The following is a 4,203-nucleotide window of genomic DNA, read 5'->3' as shown; positions in this document are numbered from 1 at the left end:
TGAGAGAAAATCATTTATTGGTTGCCTCCTGCACTCCCCGCCCCCCTCCCCTCTCACTGGGGATCGTGATCGAGCCTGCAACCTAGGCATGTGCCCTGGCCAGGAATCAAACTGTGACCTTCCTGTTCATAGGTTGATGCTCAATCACTGAGCCACACTGGCTGGGCTCTACTAACGATTTTTATGTGCTTCTCACTGACCCCATAATTGATTCACTAAAGGAGAAAAGGCCTTTAGTTAACTCTTTTAATGCTTTCCAAGTGGAGCTCTGCTTCAGAGAAGTGCATTTCCAGTTATTGAACTGCTATTAGCCCTGTATCTCCTCCCGGGAGAGGAAAGTGTTTGACTCCCAAGGTTCCTGGCATTTTTGAAAGAACTCCAAGTCACAGCCAACTCTACTTTGGCAAGTCATTCCTTCCTTTTCTTCCTTCTTTCCTTTCCCATGGAACCTATTCCTTCCATCTGTCTTTCAAATTCTGCTTTATGAATAGCAATTCAAGTTTTATTTTCTTCTTGAATGCACGCTCTCTGGAAAAGAGGCTTTTCACCAAGAATGTGGTGTCTGATCGCTATCTTGCCAGTGGGTTAAACAAAGATCTCCATGCCGGGCAAAATTTTTACAAACCCACTCACACATGCCTGCTCTCCTCAAACTTGACTAAAACCAACAACATATTCATGAAAGTATAAGGGCTGAAAAAATTCTTTCCCAAACAATTGAGAAATAACTGTGACATAATTTGATAAAACTATTCCTATTTTGCTTCTGTCTCCCCCTGTTCCCCCCAGAATGCACTAATACAGATAGACAGATGCCTCTATTCAGGTTATTTATCACCCAATGTTAAATAATCTGATGTTTGAAACACTGTTAATAATTTATATGTGCTGAGAACTTTCACAAAGCGATGAGCATAAATATTAACTGCCCCCTGTATGCAGAGTGGCATATAAGAAACTAGGAATTGGAAACAGCCTAAGTGCCCATCAGCAGATGAATAGATTAGAAAACTGTGGTACATCTACACAATGGAATACTATGCTGCTGTAAAAAAGAAGGAATTCTTACCATTTGCAACAGCATGGATGGAACTGGAGAGCATTATGCTAAGTGAAATAAGTCAGTCAATGAAAGAAAAATACCACATGATCTCACTCATTTATGGGTAATAAAGACCATTATAAACTGATGAACAAAAAAATAGATACAGAGGCAGAGCAGCATTGAACAGATTGTCAAACTACAGCGAGGAGGGTTGGGGGGCGGGTAAGAGATCAACTGAAGGACTTGTATGCATGTATATTAGCATAACCAATGGACACAAGACACTGGGGTGTAGGGGAGGCCGGGGGAAGGTCAAGGGGGAAAAAATAAAAAAGGAGACATATGTAATACCCTTTGTAATACTTTAAGCAATAAAACAAAATTTTAAAAAAAGAAACTAGGAAGATCTTAGTTTTTCTTTCAATGTTTTCTTTAAGGGCATAGTGGACAATTACTCTCATCTGGGCTCCCTAATGCCACAAAAAATCAATAGGAAAAAGACATGCACACAATTAGCACTTAGACTCGAGTGTCACAGAGCCAGCCTGGTGGGCAGGACCCAGTAAAGGTCTCAGATGGCAGTTCTCCCGAGAACCATCAGTGGAGCTGAAAATGTCCAGAACATGTCCCCCACCAGAATCTCTGGGGGGTAGGGCTCATGTACCAGTAAATATTTTTCAAGTTGCCCAGGTATTCCAATATGCTGGGCAGATTGAGAACTATAGTTTGATGCAACTGTATAATTCATTAAATAGCTTTTAAGTGTCAGATGTTGTTATGGATTGAATGTTTTGTGCCCTCTCCCCAATTTCATCTGTTGAAATCCTGATCCCCAAAGTGATGGTATTAGGAGGCGGGGCCTTTGGGGGGTGATGAGGTCCTGAGGGTGCAGCCGTGGTGAATGGGATTAGAGCCCTTACAAAAGAGACCGCAGAGAGCTCCCTCAGCCTTCCACCATGTGAGGGCACAGCAAAAACGTAGTCTCATCTATGGAACAGAAGTAAGCTCTCACCAGACATCAAATCTGCCAGTACCTTGGTCTTGGACTTCTAGCCTCCAAGTGAGAAATAAACATTTATTGTTTAAGCCCCCTCGGTCTGTGGTATAGCAGCCCAGAAGACACAGAAAAATACAGATACAGAGCATAGAAAGATGGAGAAATTGTACCAGCACTTGAAGGGGACACAGTCTGGGGGCTTCACAGTCAATAATGGGAAGAGCTCTGTGCATTTGGTCCCTGATTCTCTCCTGTTTCTCATATGCGTGGGGCTTACGTGACCCACTTCTCTAAAAAACAGTTGTTGTGTGCTCAAACTTTGTTAGAAACATAAAACAACCAGGACTTCTGCATGCCTCACAACCATCATTGTACATTTCCATAGGGAATTTTGGTGGCTCTTAAATTTTCCGTGCCACTGCTCTTCTGTATATATCAATATAACCAGTCAAGATTTGGAAGTGGCTACTTTAAAATCATCACGATCCATCCCTTTACTGAACTCCTCAGAGGGCATTCATAGCAGAGCAGTGTCTGACCACAAGCCCCATCATCCCTGCAAATAGCACATATTTTGAAGGATAGCTGGCATTTGCTGCTCTGATGCAAGGTGCTGAGTGCAGCCCAAGTAAGTCATCTACCAGCTGGACATCTGTTTCAGGAGCCAGCTGCTGCCTATTGAGGACAAGGGAGAGTGGAATCGATGGGACACATAATGATCCAGGAGTACTGTAAGCATTGTGTATGCCTGGTCTGGAAGATGAAGCAGAGGGGCCAGGCAGAGGCTCCTGGTGGGCACAGCTTGGGGCAATAGCCCTGAATTACTGTGTCTCAGGTACTTCTGTCTTTGCAGCTGAGGTACACTTTTGGTGGGATCTACGGGTAACTACAAGGTAATGATTATAATATAGGCTGCAAATAAGAGTCTCTTCATTATTTTAAAATTCTTGATATTGAAAACTTTGATTGAATTTGAAACCCTTTTGCCTTAGCACAAGAAATATCCTTTACCACTCTCCCCCCTGTCAGTAATCTTCACCTATTGGACTTCTTTCTTCTTTGGAACCTTCCCTCTGCCTAGAATGCTTTCAGTTACTAGTGAAAGAGAAGGCAGAGGTATGTTTTTAGTGCATAAATTCAATTGTGGTTTAAAATAAGTATTTTAATTTTCCATCCACCTAAGTATGAATAAAATTTCTTGAGGATGGTGAAAAATAAAAAAATAAAATAATTGCATGTTAATAATAATCAACAACTGGTGCTCGCTTCAGCAGCACATGTACTAAAATTGAAATGAAACAGAGAAGATCAGCATGGCTTTTGAGCAAGGATGACACACAGATTCATGAAGCATTCTATATTTTTGCTGGGAGACTGGGTGAAAAAGGTGAAAGAATTGAAAATTATAGATTTGTAGTTACAAAACAGTCATGGGGATGTCAAGTATAGCATAGGAAATACAGGCAATAGTTTTGTAACAGTTATGTATGGTGCCTGCTGGGTACTGGAAATATCAGGAGGAACACTTTGTAAAGTATATGATTGCCTAACCACCTAACCACTATGCTGTACACTCGAAACTAGTACAAAAGAATATTGAATATGAACTGTGATTGAAAAAAATTTTAAAGAATGAGCTTTATTTATTTATTTTTTAAATTAAATCTTTATTGTTCAGATTATTACATTTGTTCCTCTCCGCCCTCCGCCCTCACTCCCCACCCACTGTCCTCATCCATAGGTGCACGTTTTTTGTCTCTTCCCACATCTCCCACACCCGTTGCCCCCCCTCCCCCATGAATAGTCAATCCATTCCCTTTCTATGTCCCTGATTCTATTATGATCACCAGATTATTTGTTCACTTGATTCTTAGATTCACTTGTTGATAGATGCATGCTTGTTGTTCATAATTTGTATCTTTACCTTTCTCTTCTTCTTCCTCTTCTTAAAGGATACCTTTCAGCATTTCATATAATACCGGTTTGGTGGTGATGAATTCCTTTAGCTTTTCCTTATCTGTGAAGCTCTTTATCTGCCCTTCAATTCTGAATGATAGCTTTGCTGGTTAAGTAATCTTGGTTGTAGGTTCTTGGCATTCATCACTTTGAATATCTCTTGCCACTCCCTTCTGGCCTGCAGAGTTTCTGTTGAGAAATCATC

The sequence above is a fragment of the Myotis davidii genome, unplaced genomic scaffold (genome assembly GCF_000327345.1).
Source record: "Myotis davidii unplaced genomic scaffold, ASM32734v1 scaffold544, whole genome shotgun sequence".
NCBI lineage: Eukaryota > Metazoa > Chordata > Mammalia > Chiroptera > Vespertilionidae > Myotis > Myotis davidii.
This window is presented reverse-complemented; position numbering follows the sequence as displayed.